The sequence below is a fragment of the Urocitellus parryii genome, chromosome 7 (genome assembly GCF_045843805.1).
Source record: "Urocitellus parryii isolate mUroPar1 chromosome 7, mUroPar1.hap1, whole genome shotgun sequence".
Lineage (NCBI taxonomy): Eukaryota > Metazoa > Chordata > Mammalia > Rodentia > Sciuridae > Urocitellus > Urocitellus parryii.
This window is the reverse complement of record NC_135537.1, coordinates 171,410,489-171,434,341: the sequence shown is the minus strand read 5'-3', so window position 1 is coordinate 171,434,341 and position 23,853 is coordinate 171,410,489. Positions and strand designations below refer to the sequence as shown.

Here is a 23,853-nt window from a genome sequence, read left to right as displayed (position 1 = left end):
ATCTGTGGCTCAAGTATAAAGCACTATTTTATTTTTTCTTTCCATAAAAGGGTTAGCAATGAAAAAAAAATTTTTTTTTGCCTTGAGACCTTGATTTAAAAAGGAGACACATTGGGCTGGGGTTGTGGCTCAGCAGTAGAGTGCTCATCTAGCATGTGCAAGGCCTTGGGTTCACTCTTCAACACCACATAAAAATACATAAAGGTATTGTGTCCATCTACAACTAAAAAAATATTTAAAAAAATAAAAAAAGGAGACATTAAATTCCTACTGGGGTTCTTCTGTCATTCTGCCATGAGCCTGAATACATCCCTGCATTGGACAGGGTTGCAGGCTTCTTAGAAAGGGGTGGAAAGCCAGTAGCCTACCCCACCCCAGACATAGCTGCTAGACCCATCTGGGGCAAGGCAGAGCTGTTCTGCAGCAGACTTTTGCAAAGAAGCTTTTGGGTCTCTTGTTTCCTATCTCCTTCTGGCTTTTCATTTTTCTTCTGGTCTGAAGGGTGGGAGAAATACATCATCCTTTTGGAAGAGTTTGGCGGTGAAGAGCTTGCCTAGTAAGTAGTGGACACTGAGAGAGGAGAGAGGGTTTCCCAGGGCTCCCTGTTGTGCCTCCCCACGTTCTCCCACCTCTGCCAGGCTGCTGACGGCGCAGGGGCACTAAACTCTGTTCCTCTAATAGGAAAAACATTTGGCCTGGCTCCCCCAAACCGCTAATGCTCTGCTCACACTCGCAGCTCTGATTGAGTGTTGGGTGTCTCGCTGGCCGCCTCCAGCGGCTCTTATTTTTAGGGCCTTGGTTAACGTCTTCTGTGTGAGGAACATGAAAGTTGAACCATGACGGCTGGAATTGGAAACTTTGGGTTTTTAGGCCACGGTCCCTTATCACATGGCCCCATCAGGTTCTTCAGTTACAGAGGTTTAAAAAAAAATTCACCGCAGGGGCCGGTGGATGGGTGTAGGGCAGGAGCAGGGGCGGCGAGCACCTCATGGGCAGTGGAACAAGATATTGTAACGAAAGCTCCGGCCAGTGTCCTCAGGGTGCTGGCCTTTCGAGCGCTGGCCGGAGTCTGCTTACAGCCCAGCCCGGTTACCCCGGGTGTGCGTGGTGGTGACGGTACTTTTCCCTTTTATTGTTAGGGAACTGACTCTTCACTTGCTGAAGTGGTCCTAGGTAGATGCTCAGTAGGTGACTGAAGGGCTCTGGGAAGCTTGACCATGCCAGCTGTCTGGGTCGCAGGTGGGGTGGCCAGTCCATCCCAGGCTCACCCCAGCAGGGTGTCCGTTGACCTATAGGACAGCTGATGGAGGGTTGATTACAGAGATGATGCTTTCTCTCCACCCTCCTTTTTTTCCCTCTCCCTTTTTTGTAATAAAAAGAAACATGGAATGAAGGTGTTTAAAACAGTTATTTTCCATCTTTGGAAGCTGAGCAATTTTATTGATGACCAGCTCTTTGAGAGTCCCTGGGGTTCATTGAGTGTCCTTAAGTAAGTTCACAGAGAGACCTGAGACCTTTGTGCCCTGATCCCTCCCTCCTGTTGTGGAATCCACAGCTTGCTTTCTCTGCAGTCCTGAGACCTGCCCTGCTTGCCTCCCTCACCCTCTCGGAGACTGTAGGACACTGTAATTGTGTATCAGTTTCATCTGACTGAAGTGTAAGTGCTTGATGGAAGGAACTCTGGTGGACAGGGCTGTCACAATCACTTCTGTACCTCGTCCTGAGCTTGGTGCACGGGAGGGGGGTGTGGGTGGGCAGTGGCTGTTGGATGGACAGGTGCTTGCAGGAGGACTGCCACATTTCTTGGCCAGAGAAACGGTGAGGCATCCCCACTGTCCTGGTTTTATTTCCTCCTCAGGCTGTGGGTGTGGGCCAACTCACAGGGCAGAGGCGGCACTGGCTTGGGTCTGTACCTCACCTAAACTCCAGTCCAGGGGCTGGGATTGTGGCTCAGCAGTAGAGTGCTCGCCTATCATGGGCAGGACCCAGGTTGGATCCTCAGCACCACATAAAAATAAAGGCATCGTGTTGTGCCCATCTAAACCTAAAAAATAAATATTAAAAAAAAAAACTCCAGCCCAACTCAGGAACCCCTGCTTCTGAGCTGCGAGCCTGTGAGACTTTTTCTAAACATGAAAACTTGAAAATAAGACCTTTTGCCCAAGGTTTTTAGATTTTACAGCCTATCACTCAGGACATGGAGATTGTGTTGACACTTACGGAACTTCCTCCCATGCATCTGGCTAGGCTTAGAAAGGCCTATGGGAACCAGAAAATAGACTTTGAAATGGGAAGCAAATATGTTTTAGTACATGTTTCTGAGGAAATGTGTATTATAAGTTATCCTGCTAGGGTGAAAAATCATTAGATGCTAGTTTTTAAATGATTGAATTTATGTCTTATTAGTTATAGATAATAAATTCATTAAACCAGCTTAAACCAGCAAAGTAGAATTCATATGGGCATGCATACACAGGGTGGTTTGTGGGGCAAGGACGGGAATTGCTGCCAGGATCTGCAGCACCAGGGCTGAGGTGTTCTGCCAGTCTGAGGCCCTGGGATCGCGGCTGCTTCTGTGTTGGGCCTTCTCTGCCTTAGGGTCTAAAGTGGCAGTGCCAGGTCCTGACCATACCTGCCCCCAAGTTCAAAGGCTAACAGACCCAAGTCTTAGCTCAAATTTTCGAGAGAGATTTCTGGTGGCTTGGCTTGGTCAGGTGGCTACCCCAATCCAATGAACTCAACCCACAGGTAGGGAATCAGAGGAATTGAATGTGGCTCCGTGGGCTGAAATGGGATCCTATGGTCTGGAAGTGAACCAAGATTCTGGAAATAGTCTACCAGGGTTGCAAAAGTAGGGGCCAGCCACAGTGTCCTGCTGCACCTTGATTCTTTGTTTTCAACTCTTGTTCACTCTTTGATTTGGCTGCTCCTCAGTGCCTTCCTGGGGCCTGGAAGCCCACCTGTGGGCACGAGATGAACTCTTCAGAGCAGGGTGCGGGCTCTGGACTGCAGGAGGTTTCTGGTGCAAAGTGGTGCAGATAGTCATTCGACCATAAAAAGATTTCTTGTATGTGGTCCTTCATTGATCAGTTTTTAATATCCTGTTGGACATTTTAGTTGGTCAAAGATTATTGTTCATTGTCGGCCAACCCACCTGATTTCTGCAAAGGCAGTTTTGTGTTTGTGGCGCGCTCTCCAGAGCTCTGTCCCACAGCTGGGTGGCTTCTATTGCATTAAAGTAATAACATCCCCTGGTTAAAGGGGAATGTCCTAGATTTCACATCTGAAATCCTTTTCATGACGTATAGGTCGAGCAGAGCTTTCCGCACATTTTGGTGAGGCTTAGCCGCTTTTGATGACTCACTTTGATGATAATCTTTATTTTAATTTTTCTGATTGCTTTCAGATGACCTTCCATTTGGGCTCTCTGCCGAATTTGATGATAGATATGCCTTCCTTTCCACAGTGGAGTCATTCTACCCATTTCCCTCCTGACTTCTGTTATGACAGTACTGAGGTCCCCCAGAGAAAGTGCATGGAAAGTATTTGGAAATGAACTTAAGGCCATGTCACATTACTGTGGCTCGCGCTATAAGCATGGTAGCCCTGGTGGACAGAATCTCAAAACAGACGCTAGGATCTCACATTGGCTCTTGAAAGCATCCTCAGTCACTGGGAATTTTTTTGTTTTTGTTTTTTTCTTTTAACCAGTGCTGCCTACACACCTTCTAGAATTGGCTTTTCTTTGTCCTTAGAAAGCTAGAACATCAAAAAGACGGGTGGGGGTTGTGGCTCAGAGGTAGAGCGCTTGCCTGACATGCGTGGGGCTCTGGGTTCGATCCTCAGCACCGCATAAAAGTAAAATAAGGGTATTGTGTCCACCTACAACTAAAAAGTAAATGTTAAAACAAAAAAAAAAAAAGAGAGAGATAGGCCCTGTGCTTCTTGCCTAGTAAGAATCCATCTTGAATATTTCTTCTATTTCAGTCTTCATATTTCTCTAAATAAATTTGTGTCATCTGTTGTGTAGAAAGAGCTCTTGGCTGGATCATAGACGTGAGTGCCTCTTACTAGACTGTGTTCTTGAGTGAGTCCATATTGCATCCCCGAAGTTTAGAAATTCTTTTGCAGAGGGAAGGCGTTGCTTGACTGCAGTGATCTCTAGGATCATTCCAACCCGACGTAGCAGGACTCAGAGTTTGGAAATTCTTTTTCTTATGAGTCATATACGTTTAGGGCTTTTGTGGGGGCAGAAATAATGTATTCTATCAGGTGGGCTTCCAGCAGGCAGGCTCTAAGTCCTCCACTGGGGTACACACACTGCCAACTATGGCAGTGACTTAATAAGCATGGCTAGTTTCATAAATGATCCAACGGATGACTGGTGATTGCTCCGAAATGGCTTTTTAGGATATAACCTGCATTTTGAGCCAACCTAAGCTTGACCTCTTTCTTTTGGAGTCTGTTTTGAAGATGGGAGGTTAAAAAGCTGCTTCATATAAATTTCAGTCTGTGGCCCTGGATAGTAAGGCCCAAGCTTCTCTGCAGGACACTGGTGCACTGTAGCCTGGGCTGTTCCTTTCCCAGCCTGTTTGTCCTAGGACTGCCTACTTGACTAATCAGTTTAAGCTCTTCCCTCTTAGGCCACTAATCCTATTTCTCCAGCTGAGAAGCAGCAGGATAATAGTAATGTGTCCCATAGCTATTAAAAGATGATATTGCCTTGCACATAAATAAAGTACTTATCTTTTTCTCTACAAAAGGATGATTAAGCAGAAATTTAATTTTCATTTATGCTTTTGCCTTTTTGTGATGTTTCTTTATATCTCCTAGGGTAGTCAGGGGAGACACAATTTTTATTGTTTTTGCTGATTATCTTCTACTTGTTTTGGGCATAACCACCACCAAATGCTTGTTTTCTTACATGAGCTTACTTTCACCAATCCATTGAACCCTAGTGGCTAGAGGGGGAGAAGAACATAGAGTGAAAATAGAAATGATCTTATTTTCTATGTGGTATTTTCTGAAAAACTGATTAATATGAAATAAGCACATTTCATGGTTATTTGCCAACTGCAATCTGCGCTAAACTTCTACAGGTCAAATTTTCTCATGGAATACTTTTATTCCTCCCTAGTTTATATGGTTAAAGGGGAATGTCCTAGATTTCACATTTCACTAGTTTATATGTGTAGAAAGGGCTTCACAAAACCCCAGATCTTTCTGCTTTAACCATACACAGGCAGCCAACCCAGATCCTTTAAAAACCTGCTGTGTGTGCTAATGAAAACCTAGGGAGGTGGTGTGCAAGGGAGGTGGAGAGACTTCTCTTCCTGCCTGGAGATTTAACTGGAAGGTTCCTGGCTCTCCAGAGTTAGATGTTGCAACTGCCCATCCAGGAGTGGCACTCCTGGCGCATTTCTGCTTTGGCTGCTGGGTTCTGAATTCCAACTATTGAATTTCAGTGTGGGGCATACATCCTCGCCTTCTCTGGACTTTTGTGTGTGTGTCTGAAATATTTTGTCATCACCACTATCATGACCATAGCCATCATTTTGCCCTCTGATCCAGCTAATCAACTGAGAATCGGCCCCAAGGAAGTCATGTTAAATATGAAAGATTTTTTTCACAGTAAACGTACACACCTATTGTTGGATTTACTTGCAATAGCAAAAATGCTAGAAACCTCCTTTCTGATCGTTTTTTAGGGGAAATGATTCAGCGATGATCGGTACAGTATATTCAATAGTAAACCGTTAATCATTCTTTTGAATCACTGACAAATATAGAAAAATGCTCATGAAAACATACCTTGCCACTTTTAAGGAAGATAGTAAATTATATTCACAGTATGATTACAGTGATTTGAAAAAAAAAATCTGTGTATAGGAAAAACCTGAAATGGAAGACATTTGCTTCATCATTTCCTCTAGTTTTCTATATTGTCTATTTTTTTTTAAAGGAATCAACATTATTTGCATGACAAAACACCATATAGGTGGATATTTTAAAGTTAAAAAAAAACTTGCAAAGCAACTGGGAATGGTTGCCATGGTAATAAAAATAATGCTGAGAATGAATTCTTCTGGGTCTAGAAGTCGTTCTTTGTAGCGTGTTCATGGAGCAGGGCTTCTAGATGGCAAAAGAGTTTCCAGCCAGCATTTCTTCCCAGTGTGTCCATAGCTCCTGAGTGCCAGCCCTAAGGCCAGGGTAGAACTGGTGGGGAGGGGGGACCAGGGGACCAGGGCAGCTGTGGTTTTGGGCAAGTCCTCCTGCATTAGCTTTATATTTTTATTGCTCTTACCTTTTCATGCTGTAGATGCAAACCTAACCTTGAATTATCAAGGTTGTGTGTGGTGGTGCAGGCTTATAATTCAAGTGATATGGGAGGCTGGGGATGTAACTCCATGGTAAAATGCCCCTGGGTTCAATTCCCAGTATTGGGAAGGAGCAGGGGAGAGGGGGAAGGAGACTGGGGAGGGGGAGAGGGAGAATAGTAAGGGCAGCAGAGGATAAAACAAATCCCAATAAATAATAATAAGTAATACCATTTTGTCTTTGGATTTACAGTGCCTTATGAGTATTCTCATGGATTTGTGTATTCCTAATTCCATGTCATTAAAGAAGATGGAATAGCTACAGGGCTTTGGAATTAGAGCAAGGGCGATTACTGACCCTGCAACTTAAAAGCTGTGAATTCTGGGCAAGTCTTCTAACTTTGTCATATATGAAATTTTATTTCAGGTTGGGGTTTGTGCTTATTTCAGGAAAGACAGTGTACACACGAGTTCTTATGTATTGTATGGTTCGTGGCACATGCATAGTAGGTAATGATTGTCATGAACTACTGTTGAAGTGGGTGGTGGTATTTAAAGGGTTAGGGTTAGGGTGGTATTTAAAGGCCCACAGCAAGCCATGTCATGAGGAACACAGTCTGCATTGTACTGACTTGGAAGAAAAACTGCCCAGGTTGTACATGGTACCTGGAAAGTCCAAGTGGACAGCAGAATGATTGGAGATGAGTTCCTTGGTAAGTCATTCTTTCCGGGGAACTTGAAAGCAGAGAAAACAGTAACAGGAATTGGAACATAACTGTATTAAATCAAATCATAAGTCAATGGTAATCTTTATTTACTTATGTAATTAGGTCCTGGATATTGAACCCAGAGCCTTACAACACAGATAGGCAAACTTTCTACCATTGAGCCATGTCTCCAATCCTTTTTAAATTTTGAGACAGGGTTTTGCCAGTTTGCCCAGGCTGGCCTTGAACTTGTTATCTTCTTGCTGTAGCCTCCTGAGTAATTAGGTTTACAGATATCTACCACCACGCCCAGCTTACTCCATTTAATATTTTATAATTTATAATCAGATCTCTTGAGCATTTTGCAAAGATTAAATTCAACAAGTGTATTTGTTGGTGTCAAGTGTTGATCTATTTTCATTGGGTACCCACCCCCAACTCTTAAGGTAAAACATTTATGAGTGTTGAGTTGGGATTTGTTATACAGAAGTTATGGACAAGGAATATATATTACCCTTATATTTTTTGAGGACTAAACTTGAGACAGTTCTTCCAAGGAGAGCAAAGAAACTCTTTACCGTAATTGAATAATCTATATCATTTTGGCTATTTGCTGGATTTAGGTCATCACGAAACTGTTGGTATGTGTTCACAGCTGCAAAATGTGTAAGTTCCATGAGCTCAGAGTCCAGATTCATTCACATTTTATCTCTTCCAGTACCTAGAAAATTCTTTGCTTGTAGTAATGAATAGATGGAACTCTTTTACAGTCTACCCAATTCCTTTCTTAAAGATTCAAGACTAGCCAGGCATGGTGGCATCCACCTGTAATCTCAGCAGCTCTGGAGGCTGAAGCAGGAGGATCACAGCTTTGGCAACTTAGCAAGACCATGTCTCAAAATGAAATAAGAGGGGCTGGAGATGGAGCTCGGGGTAGAACACACCTGGGTGCAATTCTCACATAGGGGGGAAGAAGACTAAAGCTGATGTAATGTTGAGAAGAAGAGGAGACTTAACAAAAATACCTACTTGCTCTTTACAGTGCAGCAATAGCTTTAATAGTTGATGGTGCGACTGTGCTGTGGTTCTTCATTTCCCACTCTCCATTCATTCATCCAGCGGTCAGCTTGAAAAACATGGGCAGTATCTTTTTTTACTTTTTAAAAATTTACTTTTTCTGTACCTCCCAGAGTGATGCTGACACACTCACTCCACTCAAATTCCAGCTCTCTCCATCGCTGATTCATTTAATGATTACAGTCCCAACGGCCCCACTCCCACAAAGAAAAGTGTCTCATATTTTCATACTAACAAGCATGTTCTTCTGCTTGATTTCCATAGTTACCTACATTGTGTCAATCTGAGGAGTTGGAAAGAAATTTAACAGGCTATTAGGATGAGAATACCTTTTAGAAAAATAAAGTTCTGTTAAGGAAGTTTCACCTTGGTGAATAAAAAAGCAAGCCTAAAATCTGCCATTAGTGAATAATGACTCTTTTATTTATTTATTTATTTATTTATTTATTTATTTTGTACAAGGGATTAAACCCAGGGGAGTTTAACCACTGAGATACACCCCCAGCTCTTTTTATTTTTTGAGACAGGATCTCACTAAATTGCTTAGGCCTTACTAAATTCCCAAGGCTGGCTTTGAACTTGAGATCCTCCTGCCTCAGCCTCTCAAGCTGCTGGGATTATAGGCATGTGCCACCACCCCCCGCAAATAGTGACTTTTAAATATAGTCCTTGTGATCCTCACAATTCTTGGCGGAGTTCATCTGAAAACAAAAATAAAGTTTTACTTGCTTTTAAATTTAGTGTAAAACAGTTTATTTTTCTAAAAGTTTGTCATTCTCAAAACATCTGGGAAGAGCCAAGTAAATTAAAAAACATGAATTTAGATGGAGTGAAATCTAAGAGGGCTCTCAACAAAGAACTTCTCAGAAAATTCTTGAGTGGCAGCAACCTTTATCACTAACAGCCCACGGCACGCCTCCCTTTAAGTCTTTGAAAATCTAAACTCTCCAGAAAAGATGCGTTTATAAATGGTTTCGGAATTTCTGCTGCCGTTTTCTTTGAAAAATGTCATCACAGTTTCTTAGTTAATTCAGAACTGGATTTGATACATGGAAAACTGGTTTCTTTGCCTCCTTAGAAATAGGTGACACGTAATGCCATAAGCCTCTCAGGAGATGGGAATGGATGGGATTGGGGCTCATACTATAGAGAAGATACAGCCTGGCTGTGTGGGTCTGCTGTCCTGGAAGGGCGTGAATAGCTCCTTCTCATCCACAGAGATGACCCAGAGGTTTTGTTGAGTAGAACACCTGTGGTACAGCGTGTGTGAAGATTACCTAGAGAGTCAATGGAAGGATGCTTGCTGACAGTCCTTTGTAAACTGCATCCCAAATGCTAATAACAATTCATTCTAGGCCAATGCCAAAAATATTTTGGAGATTTTTTTTAGGTTTCTCTCAAGTAGTTGGGAAAAGAAAAAGGATTATAGAAATATTTATAGTAGGCATAAACTTGCACATAAACTCAAAGTACTTTAAGCCAGATTGTTGTAATTTTTCTTTTAGAGAACTGGAATAAGTAATATTTCTTAGAGCATCTGAATTTTAACTCCTACTAAACTGTACCCATTATTTGAATATCTCTTATTTAACTATTTTTTTTCTTTTGACCCTTAAATTTAATATTCTCTAGACCAAAATAAGCAGGGATGGTCGGGACAGCCTTAAAGACAGATTGGGAGAGGACTGTTCCTATTAATGTGTATCAGGAATATTACCTATTGCTCTGAAGTAGCATAGAAACCATTCTTTCAAACCATTGGCAAAATACTAATGGTCATTAAAGCCGGGTGATAGATCATTAGTGTTCCTTTTATTATAGAGTCCTGATTTTACATCTGGTTGAAAAATTATTTTATAATAAAAATTAAGAGTAAGTGAATGGGGGGAGGGAAAGAAACCCCTCCTATTAAAATCTTTGGCTTCTCTGCAATATTTGGACTTGGAGGGATGAGCTTCTCTACATCTAAAGAAATTAGCTAACTATGTTCAGCCAGGGCCCCTGTCACGCCCCTGGGGATGGGAGTGGGTATTTGGAGTGGTGGTGATGCCTTTTCATACTTGGGGGGGGGTATGGTGGGGAAGGTTCATGGAGCATCGATGAGTCATATGTGCTACACATGAAAAATGCCCACTGTGGCATTGCCACAGCGTTTGCTGATGATGGCATGGCTCTTGTCTATGCAGGTCCCCTTTACCTCAGCCCAGCTCAGAGCTTGTTGTGAAAAGACCCCCGTTTCCCTGTCCAAGGAGAATCACACGAAACACTGGCTGCAATAAGCAAGAGGTGATTTATTGGGACACAGGCGCCTGCGGGTGCCCAGCAGAACCTCAGCCGGAGCTTTGGTGAGCTGGCACCCCGGGCTTGGGGATACAGAGATTTTTATAGGGTAAAGGGGCAGTCTTCACGCGGGGGAAGCAATAGGTTTCTTAGTAGTTAATTTTAAACCCAGCATATAGGCTACCTAAAGGGCAAAGTTGTTTTTCACTTTATGTTACTGGAAAAAACATAAAAGCTACATGTTTGCACTCTGGTCCTCTTGTTCCTGCTTATTCAGGCATGCCTTGGGACCTAACTAATTATCTGAAAAACACCTCTGGTGCCTGCGTAGGTTTGTGACATGCCTCGGTGGTTTTGCAACTAGGCCTGAGGTTGTTGGGCTGGGGTCTTTCAGTTGGGGCCTTTGAATGTCCTCTCTGGATGAGGAGCTCTTACGTTGTTTACGTGCAGCAGCTGGTAACAGAACATAACAAGGAAGGACAAACTCTTTGATTTACATATTCCCAGCCATGGGCAGATGGTCGGTCAGATGGAAGGACCGATAGTGCTCCTTGGCGGCATCTTCCCTATGCACACATTTATGGAAGGTGTCAAGACCTGCTGTGGCATCTGTGCTAGAGAGTGCAGTTACTTGCCTGCTCAGTACCAGGTTGACCCAGGTCTCAGAAGCACTTGGGCTGGTGCATGACTGGTCAGTTCCAAAGAGGTGCTTGAGGCATGGAGAGTGTCTGTGATGAGGGAAATTTCAGGAAAGAGGGGAGGAGTGACTCCCTCCCTCTCTCCCTCCTTCCTTCCAAAGCAGGAATTTAAGGTATAGTGTTTATCTCTGTGTTTTGCTTTCCTTTTTGTTTGGGGTAGCTGGTTAAAAATAGAAAGGAAAGAAGGAGAGGAAGTGAGGCCTCCATCTCCAAGCTCCAGTGTGGCCCTGCTGGTTCTGGGGAGTGGGTAGGAAGGATGCTCCCCAGGGGTGCCGAGTCTGTTGGCTCTGACTGAGTGGGGGAATGCACCTTTCCTCTCTGCGTCAACTAGCACGGAACCTGGTAGGTTTTTAGGTACCTCAAGATATCCATTTTTGTTTTATCATGATAGCTTCCTAAAGACCTTAGAAATCCTAGGAATCTTACATGTTGAATAAAGTCTTAAAGTGCCCAAGCATTGCATGAGGGTGTCGCTCAGTGGTAGAATGCATGCTTACTAACACGCATCAGTCCCTGGGTTTAGTTCCAAGCATCTACCAAAAGAAGAACTGCCCAATAGTCCCAGGATTCTTCTGTCTGTTGTTGTTCCTGCCTTTTCCTGTGGAGCTGGGGAGCAAACCCTGGGCCTTGACTGGCATGCACTCTACCACTGACCTCAGGCCCCGCGCCCTGTGTTCTTTCACTCACACTAAAACTCATCCTGTTTTGCGAATGCGTACGTTTGTATTAAGAGACGTTGCAGAATTTTGCACCAGCGAGCCCAAGGCCTGCCTGCTGTCGCTATCACATGACTACCTTTGTAGGTTCTGTTTTGTTCAGTCAGAGTCAGCCGAGCCTCCTGTTAGAGTTTCCTCCCACAGGGTCATCCTTCTCATTACGGTTGCACGGGTTGCATGGCTGGCCTGAACCTGAAGGAGCAATGACGGAGTGACATGGCAGTGTGAAACCAGAAAAATGAAACAGGGGCTTGTGTGCCCCCTTTGAAAGGGCTGTCCTTTCTACTTGGTAAAACAAACTGGCCATCTGAATGTAAAGGCAGCGTCTTACTTTCCATAAGTAATAAGTCATGATTTCTTAATGAGGCAAATGGTCTATTATTTAGTGAATTCACAGTATTTGTTACAAGTAAATTCATTAAGAGGGAGCACCGTTCCAATACAGCAATTCCGCTTAGCAGACAGCCCAAGGGCCATCTTCCCTGAGCTCTGCACTGTGCTAGCCCCCCCTCTCCCCCTCCCCCCCGAGATAAACGAAGACATGGACAAGCTTGGGATGAGCTTTTTTTTTAAAAAAAAAAAAAAACAAAAAACACTTTATTTATTTATTTATTTATTTATTTTTATGTGGTGCTGAGGATCGAACCCAGTGCCTCACATGTGTTAGGCAAGCGCTCTGCCACTGAGCCACAACCCCAGCCCCTTGGGATGAGCTTTTAAAAGAGGGTTATAATTTTAAGGATGCAACAGACAAGAGCATAGTCTACAGTCAAAGGAAAATCATGACAAAAGTCATCGGAGATGTAAAACCAAAGTGGTTGAGAGCCAGAGAAGAGGAATCGGGAAGCAACATTTGAATTTGCTTTTAAAGAAAAGTTAAATTTTAACAGGTGGCCCCGGAAGGAGAAGAAAGGCAGGAGGGGAACGGGGTAATGACCAGGGAACACGGGACAGGGAGGCCCTGATGGCCACAGCCAGCCTTGACGTGATTGGCGTGGATTTCTCCTGACTTGGGGGTTCCGGGAGCAGATCGCCCCTCCTCGTGCACACGATTCCCTCTGCCAACGCTGCTTCTGTTTTCTCTCTCATTTCCCCATTTCCTTCCTGTTAAAGCCTTCTGCAGATGCCTTCTGATTGTAGGCCGACTGACATGATTTTTATTCTGCAGGAGTAACTCAGTGGACACTTTTGGACATTTGTCCTCTTGCTGACTATTTCAGAACCCAAGAATGCCAAGTGGAATTGTGCCAGGTTTTTGAAAAGTAGTAATTCCAATTATCTGTGCTCACGACTCCCCAAAGGTCTATCTGTAAGACTCTTTTATAAGAGACAAATACATTCCCAAGCCTTAGGAGAAAAGAGGAGGGGATTTAGCATTTTAAAAGTGGTATTTATCTTTGTGTCTTGATGTTGTGAGACTCTTCCCTTTACATGTGGAGTTTTCACAGGCTTTTGGGAGGAGAATCAACTAGAATTAGAAGGGCAGCTTTTCTCAAAAGCCCCCAAATTCCGCATTATGTTGGGTTTCTAGTGTCTGTTGAGATGGTTGGGTTGAAAAGTTCTGTCATTAATTATGAACTGCAGGGGAGGGGAGAAGAGGGGGGAGAAAGGTTTGAGTCTTTCCAGCTTCTTGAAGCCTAATGTGGGAGGAGGAGAAAAAGGAGGGCTGTGAGGAGGTGACCTGAGCCCTGGACCAAACGCTTTCCATGCACGAGCTCAGTTAGATCTACTCCATCAGAGGAGGCTGCATCTTAGGTATATTTGGCTCATGCCTATAATCTCAGAGGCTTGGGAGGCTGAGGCTGGAGGATCACAAGTTTAAGGCCAGCCTCAGTAACTTAGCGAGGCCCTGTCTCAAAGATACACAGGCAGACAGATAGGGGATGTGGCTCAGTGGTTAAGTGGCCCTGGGTTCAATCCTGGTACCCCAAAGTTAGAAAAAGGCTTGTCTTGACAAACTTTCTTGTCACTGGTTTTACTCTGACCTTATCTTCTGGTTACTTATAAATTGCTATATTTACTCTCCCAATAGATTAACTCTGTATACTCTCTTGTATCCAGAATAATTCCCACATATCCTCTTAAATGCTCAATAAATATATATTTTTTAAAATGATTTTCCTTGATAAGTAGTTGATTTTATTCAATGCATATCCACTGAGAAAACAGACATGTGAATGTTTAATACTCTGATTATCATATTCTCTCTTATTTAATCAGAAGTATGAAATGCACGCCAAAGCCTAACATCAATGATTTATTATGCACCATTTAATGTTATCTGAGCCATGGTTTTCTTTGTCATTATGAATTGAGCACTGACAGCAATACAGCATTCATTGTCTATTTATGAAGAAAGCATTTGAAATAGGTAACTGATGTCTTTCCCGAGTGGCCAGGGAAATATGAATGGAGATTTTTGTGTCATTAATTATGTGTCTGTATCCTGACCAGGATACATTGTACTTTTGAAGTTTGCTTTATCCCTTTCTTGTTTGTTTTGTGGTGCTGGGGTTGGAACCAGGGCCTCACGTGTGCCAGGCTGGCTCTCACCACTGGGCTGCACTTGCTTTATCCTTAAGGATACAGTAGCTCTAAATCTGCCACTGAAACCATCCTCACTGTTGTCATGATCTTGCCAGCTATGAGTAGCTCTATTTAGAAAAAATTATAATACTTAAGATAATTTATGATACGGATGACTCTTTAGAAGTCAACACAGATGATGTTTGACGTTTATTTGTTTTAAATTTTTTTATTCTTATTTTTAGTTGTAGTTGGACACAATACCTTTATTTTATTTATTTGTTTTTATGTGGTGCTGAGGATCAAAACCCAGGGCCTCGTGCATGCTAGGTGAGCGCTCTACCGCTGAGCCACAACCCCAGCCCCCGATGTTTTACATTTATGATGCAACTTGCAATACTGTAAGGAAAAGAAAAATCCCTCCAAAGCCAAAATTTTAAAGTCTTTAGTAATTGCAAGCACAGATCGCCACTGGTAGAAATGTTCCTTGAAGCAAGCTTAATCACTGTTCTTTTCCTTTTCCTTCCTCCTCCCTTTTTCTTTTCCCTCTGTCTCTTTCTTTCTTTCTTTTTTTTTTTTCCCTTGTGCTGGGGAGCAGCCCCAGGGCCTTGCCCATGCTAGGTGAGTGCTGTACCACTGAGCTACACCTCCAATCCTAATCTCTGCTTTCTGAGTAACTTTTCCAGTGAGGCTTTTCATAGAGAGATGCACCTGATGAGCTTATTAAAAATAAATTCCCAATGCTGGGTGTGAGGTTCAGTGGGACAGCACCTTGCTTAGCAGGCAAGGGGCTCTAGGTGGGATCTCCAGCATCACAAAAGCAAACGGATGTATTCCTTTGTGTTCCTATTTCCATGGCCAGTTTCTGTCTCTATAGATAAAACAGTGAAACAGTGAACTCAGAAGAGCTGGGTTGACCTGTTAACTGAATGGAGCTGGGAATGAGCTGTGGGAAGCTTGACAGGGTTAAGTAATAGCCATGAGTTTGAAGTGGTAGAAGAGCAAGCTGCAGCAGCCAGGGAAGGAGGAGAGATATCTTCTTCCAGCTGTGCTCCAGGTGGGGGGAACTGCCTGGAGCTGGCCTCTGTGGGCCAGTTGTTTTCAGCTCTTCCTCCTCCTCCTCCTCCTCCTCCTCGGAGACCTCCTGTGGTCTCTTGATTTGCAGAAATCACCATTGACTCCTTAAGGTTTAAGATCAAAACAAAAGACACCCACAAATTACCCAAATCAATCTTTAAAAAAGCACCCCATAGGAAGCAAACATTTCAATAGATTGTTATCTAAATTATTAACCGATTCAGAGGGGCTTTTAGGGGTTTTATTCCACACTGGCCTTTATGTAGCAATAATTTTCACATCAAAGTGATCTTTTCAGATTGCTCTCCGCCCCTCCCCTCCTTGTTTTCAGATAATTATGTTGTCAGGGCAAAAGTGAAATCTTTTTTGAAAACATTGCTTCCAGGGTGCCAGAAGCAAAGCACTTATAACTGGCCTCAATTTGCAAACAATTTGGGAGTTTGATAAGTTTTTAACAGGACTACGTTGAGTTCACAGAATCCGATTTCTTTGAAGGAAACAAAAAGGGTCCCGGTATTCTTTGTGGAAGTCTTGTTAGGAAACAGCAATCTGCCATTCATTCAGTCCCTCGGCAGAAGTGCCTGGGCGGTTGGCCAAGAGTTCCCAGCTGGGAACCTGAGCTAAGAAAAAGCCCCTGGTCACACTGGCAGATAAAAGACCTAGTGAAAGCTCAGAGACAGGTGAAAAATTAGGGTCTGGGAGCCAGAGGCTGTTAAACAGAAATACAAGGTGAGGGAGTAGCCAGTCAAAGCTACTGCGGCACCCACAACAGTCCTTGAGATGAGTCTGCAACGTGCAGTTTTAGAAATCCGAGGGTTTGTTCTCTCTGTATGTTTCTGAATTCTTTACTCTGAATTTACTATTGGATTCTAAAACAGTCCTGATAATGAAGGGGGTAAAATGGTCTCACAAGGTCTATTTTTTTTTCTCCTGATTAAATGACTTTGTGGATTAAATCAAAGCAGTCCTGTGTGGTCAATCCAACTAGTACCTGGCTTCCTAAGACCAGATTCAAATCCAAGTGGTGTCCTTGCTGGCCTTAGGGTACTGGGCAGGTTCTCAGTGTTTGAGTTCATTGTGTTGGCTCATTCACTAAACGTGGGGACAACACCCATGAACCATAACCATAAGTGTCCACAAACATGCAGTGACATGTATGAGATACTGGTCCTCGTGGGGACAACACCCTTGAACCATCAGTGCCCACAGACATGCAGTGACCTATATGAGATAATGGTCCTCGTGCAAAATAAGTGTTCAATAAACTTGGTGCATGTGAAGCCTAAGGGAGTGGCCCAGAGGCTCCACTTGAGATGAATTCCCTGCATTTATAAAATACCCTGCACCTTTCTCTCCCGCCACAGGGGACAACTCAGTCACATGGAATTATGATCCTGTACTGAGAGGTGCTTGGCAAATTGTCCCGCTCGGTCAGTACTATGAACTCAGAAATCCAACCCTGGTATTCCCACCAGTACCATTTCTTTCAGAACATCTGGTTAGGAATACGAAATTCATATAATTTTGGTGGTTTTTAACCTCCGAATGAATTCTGTGTATTTTGATTCAAATTACTGCTGCTGATCATTTTGAAAATCTAGGCTCAATTGTCTATTCCTGTGACTTTTGACTTGGAACAAATCTCTCTGGATTGTGTGTGTGTGTGTGTGTGTGTGTGTGTGTGTGTTTGTGTGTGGTATTTGTATGTATGGTGTGTACATTTCATGTTTTTTCATTCATAAGGATGGAAGTGATGTTTCTTTAGATATGAAGATAGGCATACGATTTCAAAATCAAGCTTCTTGATAAATACAAAATTCTGTGATTCATTTTGAACCCTTTGGTTTAGTTGGTATTAGAGGAAGGAGCCAGGGTCTGAGTCTTGCTCTCTGGTCCAGCTCAAATCCTCTGACCCCCCCCCCCCCCCAAGTCTCTAGGTCTTAGTTTCTTACTCTGTGAACCGAGGGGGTTTGGTCTTTAATCAAACATGTCCTTCTGCTCTCTTGTGTCAGTCCTTGACTGGGGCCTTCTCCCCAAGGGACTGAGAGGTGGCTGGTAGACATCAGGCCAGACTCTGTGCTTTCTGTAATTGGGCTCGTGATCATTAGTCAATCAGAGATCTTGCCTAAGGCTTAGGTGAAACATTTAGGTGCCAGGTTTTACCGCAGCCTTAGGGGACCGCAGAGTGTCTAAGGTCTGGCTGTCTCCACTGAGCTTCCGTGTCTGTACCACCTCATGAGGTCCCGGATTTCCACGTGAGGCCTGTTCTGAGGTTCCCCCATAAAATAGCCAGAGGGGCCCCCGGGGGGCGGAGCGGGGGAGGCTGAGCGCAATCCACAGCTGTGCAGGTGACCTCTTCCGTCCTCTTATTAACCTCCCCAGGCCAGCTGGAGGTTGACTGGATCCGAGGAGTGGGCGCTGTGAGAAGGGTTAATAAGTCTGAAACATCTTTTTCACTCTGGGGCCTTGAGGTACTCGGTTCCTCTCCAGGCCTTTTTCATCCCTACCCCAGATAATCCAGGGAAATTTGTGGATTCCTTTAGCCACACACAATCCACCTGCCTTTGAAAATCCTCGGATAATACGGCTCTGTCCGCTCTTCTCTGGGAGAACCCAGGGACTGAATGGGTGGCAGCCCTCTGAGCGTTGGACTTCTCTGTCCTCCGAGTCTGTTGTCCCCACCCCGGGCATCCTCCACCTCACCCTCAGGCCCCAATGAGCTGCTGCGGCCCCCAGTGTCCGCCCTGCCTCCCTCCGACCCCCAGGCCCATCCGATCCTGCCGGGGACTGCAGTTTTTCTTAGATGTTTCACTAAGGTGAATGTCAAATTCAACTTCCAGACCAGGACACTCCAGGAGCGAAGGGAGGAGAGCCATGAATATCTGAACTGGGACAGGGGGCACATGCAGGGACCGACGGGCACACCTGGACTGACCAGGCGCACCTGGGCTGACTGGCACACCTGGACCGACTGGGCATGCTCGACATGTGGTTGCTCTGCTGGTCACCTGTGTGTGATCCCAGCCCTCTTGATGGCCAGCACAGTCCTCTGCCTCCACAGTGGCACAGACAGTTGGTTGAATGAAGTGATGAATGAACAGCGGTGTTCTGCTGGTCTTCTGCTGGGCCGGGGTGTGGCTGGTCAGTGGTTAGCGGTTCCTGAGCGCTCAGGCGCCATGTGAGAGGAGCAGGCCTGAGTCCTGGGGGGTAGGGGCTGTTGCTTTCCATTTTCCTATTTAGAGGAAGATACTGATTCTACATAACCGCGTATCATTCTTTGTCAGCAGTTTTCTCTGGGGAGTTTCCCTGAGAAGGGAATGGAGTGGGTGATGTGGGACAGATGGCTCAGGAGGCTCCTGGTGTGTCATCTAGCATAGGAAAAACGGCAACTGAACCCGGCAGCAAAGGCCGGGGGATTAACTTATGGCCACATGTGCCATAAACACACATTGCCATTAACCATGAAAACGTAGAAGTATATTTGTTGTGATGAAAAGGTGTTTGATACATGGGTAAATAAAGAAGCAGACTGAAGAACATTGTTGTAGTAGAATAGGCTGTGTGTACTGAGTCCTCACTGTGTGATGAGCACTTGAATGCTTTAGTTCATTGAGTCCTCAAACCTATGGATTTAAAGTATTCTTATCCCTATTATCTGTAGCCCAGATATGGCAAGTGAATCACCCAAGGTCACATAGCCTGCAAGTGTCCTTCAAGGCCTTTCTGCTTTAACTATCGTGCAGTACTCCACCTGTATCAGTAGCTATGCACTAATTTTTTTTTCAAAGACTTGTAAGGATATATGTCAAAATGTCCACAACGTTTATTCAAATGGTAAGAGTTTGGTTCCTTCCCTTCTTTGGATTTTCTCATTCTTCTCCCAACCACCAGTTATTCAGTCAATCAACATGTAATCCTAATCGTTTCCTAGATGTAGAAAGCTGGTTAACTGGTATTGATTTTGCCTTTCTGGGGTTTATGTGGAGACAAAGAAGCTAAACCAGTTAACCATTGTAGGAAAGGTACAATTAAAATCCTTCCTCCTGTTTTCCTTATCTGCTTCCAAGCCTGGATGGCCCAGTTTATCTCTGGGCTTGTAACACATCAAGAACTCAAGCCTTTAAGTAGGTGAGAAGCCCGATTAAGTGGTCCTCGGGTTTTTAGCATCTAATCAGTTCACCTGGGTCCTAGGCAGTCCTTAGAGTTAATAAGGAGACCAGCCCAGTAACTGGCTAGCTACTTTATCTGTAAGGTGAGGGGTGTGGGATGGGTCCTCGTGGGGAAGGTGTCGGTGCTCCTTTGGTTGATGGCACTAGTTGCATCTTTGGGGAGGGAAGGGGGCAGGCTGGGGAAGGCTCTGCTGCTGGGCAGGCCTGCAGAGGCCTGACCTCTCCCACTGACCACCACCACCACCACCTTAGTCCTGGCTGCAGCTCAGGCTCTCCCACCCCAACCTCACCTCACCCTGCAGGGGCTCTCCTCAATGGCTTTTTGGTGCACCAAGTGGCTTAGGTGACGTGTAGTCCTGGCCTTGTTCTGGAGGATGCTGGGTGTCCTCCTGAGACCGTGCTGAGGTCTGCCCATCTTGCTGTTGGCAGGGTGGTGTGGCTGCCACCTCGGCCCTCCCATTCACAAGGCCTCTTGCTCACTGGTTACCATGGCACTGGCCCAGCCGGGGAGACTCCACCATCCGGCTTCCTCCTTCATCCTCCAGTTCCTTCTGCACCTCAGCCCCTGAAATTAATGAAGCCAGCAAGCAAGTCGTGGTCGACCTTGTTAAAGGGCATCGGGATTCCTGGTCTGCGGGGAGGTGCAGGGGAGGGTGTAATGACATCATCAGCACTGCCATTTCTCTGAATGTCTGCTCAGGGATGCACCTGGGATGTGCCTCCTCCATTCTGTTGGGTCCTCATCCCCCTGTGGCAAGCAGCCTCTACGGGGTGGTAGTGGTTTAGTGGGGGTGCTTACTGTCCAGTGGGTGGATTTATGATCCTACCTGTGTGCTGTTGGGGGGGGTTCTGGTCAGCAGAAGTTCTGGAAAGATTAGGCAGAGAGGGAGAGAGGGAGCAGAGCTGAATTCGCAGTCAGTCCCATTGTTGGTAGTAAGCACTTGAGGAGAAAGAAGTTCTCCAGCCTGGTTAAGGAATATGTAGGGGCTGGGGCTGGGGCTCAGTGGCAGAGCACTTGCATAGCATGTGCGAGGCACAGGGTTAGACCCTTAGCACGGCATAAAAATAGACAAGGAAAATGAAGTCACATGCTCTCCATCTACAACTACAGAAAAAGCCAAAAATTAAAAAATATATCTATTTCTCTACCCCCATTCCCCCCCCCAAGACTCCAGCTTTACCCCACAGGCAGGTTTGATGCTGCACCCGCTGCTGAAGCCAGAGAAGGATCGGGGATGGAGATTTATACTTCCTGGGTTGGCGTTTTCAGAAATGGAGCCCGTGGCACTTGGAGCTGGTCTACTTCTGAATTTTGTCCTGTTAGTGGGTGGCCTCTTGGTGAAGCCAGTTGAAGCTTTTGGGAAAGGCATCCCGTGGACCCTGTGGCCCAGATGTTCTGCATAAGCTGTGCTCCTTTAACTGCTCCTTTGTTATTAAAGCTCTGGGGGCAGTTCCTGAGGGTGGGAGGGAGGAGGGCGCCTGTGTCTTTTCTGCTGTATTTAAACTGGTTCTGTTTCCTTTGGGCTTGTTTCACCCTTCAGCTCATCTGCCAGGGAAATGCTAAATTGGGGGAAATCAGATGCAGCAGCGAGGAGGTAAACAGATATGGAGGCTCAGAGAAGCTCTACCGAAATGTCACGCTCCCAGCACCTCACTCCGGCTCTGCCCCTGGGCGCCATAAGGACCTGGCCAAGGTCCCCCAGACAACTGTGCTGCTCCCTGCCTTGCCAGCATGTTGAGCTGTGACTGTCAACTGAGGTCACAGGTAACAAAGTGCCGGGCCCTTGTAAAAACATGATTTATGATCTCCAAAGATTCTATAGTTTATTCGATGCATATTTATTAACTTCCTTCAGTGTGCTGGCTAAAGTGTTACCATGAGCGGAGAAGCAGCCCCAGCCTGATGGAATAGTTTCATGGGCCCGATGGAACCTGAGTCAGCATCCTGGGCTAGGGCCCAGGAGCCTGCACCTAACAAGCCGTCCCTGTGACCCTGATAACACTGGAGTTTGGAAGAAGCCCCAGCACTGTAGGCAGAGCACACAGACAAAATAAGCCAAAGGTCATGGGTGAGGCTGGCAGAGGCAACAGAAGGCGGTGGTAGAAGGGAAGCCGGTGGTCTGCCCTACCCCCTGCCCGAGGATTGCTGCACTGGGTTTCAGGTGCTAGCACAGGTTATGCAGGCCTGGTGAATTGTCCCGGGCACCCAGGAAAGGCTGGCCAGGGAGTCTAAATCTCTACTGTGAGCAGAGAGAGCACTTGCACCTGTGAGTACATACTGGCCAGGGAAGGCCAGGCCCCCAGGCTGCTGGTTTCAGGTGACACTTGCAGGAGGATCAGCCCAGTATGTCTAAGACGGAGAAGATGCTGGAAGCTCCAGCTTAATCCCCTGCAAGTCTCCAAGCCTCAGGATTGTAGAGCATTGTCAATCTTCCTTCGCTTTTGGCTGCTTGGAAAACTGGGGCCAACAAACAGGAATTCACTTGTCCAGATCTGTCGGGCTGAGCTAGTGTAGAAACCAGGACACGGCTTCTTATTTCTGTTATTAGTGATCACCGCATTTTGGTGTGGATGGATGAAAGGGAGAGCCAGGAATTGCTGGTGGTCACACTGAATTGTGCCCCATCAGTGTAAATGTCCTTTCTTTTTGCTCGGCCACATACGTCTCTTACAAGATTTGGGAGTCCATTCGTATGACATAAAGTTAAGCTGCTTTTTTTTTTTTTTTTTGGTACCAGGGATTGAAACCAGGGGGGCTTAACCACTGAGTCACATCCCCAGCCCTCTTTATGTTTTATTTTGAGACAGGGTCTTGCTAAGTTACTTAGGGCCTTGCTGAATTGCTGAGACTGGCTTAGAACTAGCGATCCTCCTGCCTCAGCATCCAGAGTCGCTGGGATTACAGGTGTGCACACCCAGCAAAAGATAACCCTTTTTAAGATCTAGTGGTCTTTAATACAATCACGGAATCATGCAGCTCTGACACCATCTTATTTTAGAACATTTTTGTCAATCCAGGTGGAAACCTTGTACCTGTCGTCCTCCCTTCCCATTCTCCCTTTCCTCTGTCTCCTGGCAGCAATGGGGGCTACTTTGTCTCTCTGAATTTGCCTGATCTGGACATTTTACGTTAACATAATTATTCTACATGTGGCGCTCTGTGTCTGACTTATTTTATTAGCACAGTGTCCTCAAGGTTCTCCATATTGTAGCATGAATCCTTCATTTTTAATGGGTAGTAATATTCCATTATATGGATGTGCCAGTTTATCCATCAGTTGGACATTTGAGTTGTTTCCATGTTTTGACTGTCTTAACTAGTGCTTCAGTGAACTTTAATTTGTCTGTAAGTTTTTGTGTGGATGTGTTTTCATTCCTCTTTGGTTTATGCTGAGGTCTGAAATTGCTGGGTCACATGGTAATTCTAAGTTTCTCATTTTGAGGACTTGTCACCATTTTTTTTTTTTTTAAGAGAAATTTCCCTGCCTCTTTTTTGTGGTGCTTGGAATCAAACCCAGGGCTTCCCATATGCCAGGCAAGTGCTCTGCCACTGAGCTTCACCCCAGCCCAGCTTCCTCATTGGACAATCCTACCAGCAATGAAGCAGAGTCCAGACTTTCCACCTTCTCATCAGCACTCATGTTTCTTGTGTAGTCATCCTGATCGGTGTCTAGTGATGGATCATTATGGTTTTAGTTTGCATTTCCCCAGTGACTTGGATGTTGAGCGTCTTTCCACATGCTTGGTGCCATATTTTGGGGAGAAATTCTCTTCAAATTCTTTGCCCTGTTTTAATTGGGTCGTTATTGAGCTGGATCCTAAACACAAGTTTCTTATTTATAGGATTTGCAATATTTATGCCCATTCTGCCCATTATCTTTTCACTTTGTTAGTGATGTTCTTTGAAGCACAAAATTTTAAAATTTCAACAAAGCTTAATTTCTTTCTTTTTTGTAATTCACTATGCTTTTGGTTTCATATCTAAGAAACCATGGTCAAAATATAAGGTCAAGAAGATATTTATTCCAACATTTTCTTCTGGGACTTTTATAGTGCTCTCAATTACACTTAGGTCTTTGATGCATTTTGAGTTCATTTTTGAGATCTTTCTAATTTTTATTGTTAAAAGTAATCTTGGGTCAGGGTCATTGAAGTATAAAAGCTGATAAAAAAAATAGCTTTGAGTTTTCTAAAAAAGATTATAATACTCAGCTCTTTCCTGTTGTTGAAATTACTAGTCACAGGATACCAAAATTATAGGTTTGGTTTTTTGAGGGAATAAATAA

At 44.8% G+C, this 23,853-nt stretch overlaps 1 protein-coding gene across 2 annotated transcripts in view; it reads left to right on the top strand.

Annotated features, from left to right (window-relative positions):
• The window catches only part of Prkca (protein kinase C alpha), a 395,759-nt gene that overhangs the window by 36,146 nt on the left and 335,760 nt on the right, over positions 1-23,853 (top strand). The gene's annotated exons all lie outside the window — the stretch shown is intronic.